Here is a 615-nt window from a genome sequence, read left to right on the forward strand (position 1 = left end):
AGCTTTGAACCAACACTACAGACTTCCTTGACCTCTAAACTCTCGACCTTTTGAGGGAGAATCGGAGTAAGTGTCATAACATTCACATAGTGGTTTATCCGATTATACATTGTTTCATATTCATTCTTCTCTGTATCTTCTAAGGATATCTTGTACTGAGGTTTCTTTTATTTTGTCATCATTATTTCATCTTCAGAACTGTCTTCATTACTAATGTTGATAGTTGGCCTAGTCTGTTCAACGATTAAGTTGATTCTTCCTCGTTCACGCCGTCGGCCTCAACCTCGGGTGCGCAAACTAAAAGAACCTCCACTAACTCGTTGTAAGGGAGAGGGAGTGGTGGAAGATCGTTGAAGCGGAGTTGAATGGCTTCCTCTTTGTGATTTTCTTGAATCTTTATTTTTATTTGTGACAATTTCATGAGAGAAGACAGTTTTCTTTGGAGACGTGTAGTAGACGTGTAGTAGGCGTGCGTAGTAGGCAACATCTTCATGGATACCAACTTCATGCACAGAAAATGGTTCTAGGTATCCTTTGATGCAATTTTCTTGACCATCTTTGCAGTATTTGATGCATTGTTGTAGAGATGATGGAACCATAGGATGATGGAACCAT

Source organism: Phalaenopsis equestris, unplaced genomic scaffold (assembly GCF_001263595.1).
Source record: "Phalaenopsis equestris unplaced genomic scaffold, ASM126359v1 Scaffold211846, whole genome shotgun sequence".
In the NCBI taxonomy this organism is placed as follows: domain Eukaryota; kingdom Viridiplantae; phylum Streptophyta; class Magnoliopsida; order Asparagales; family Orchidaceae; genus Phalaenopsis; species Phalaenopsis equestris.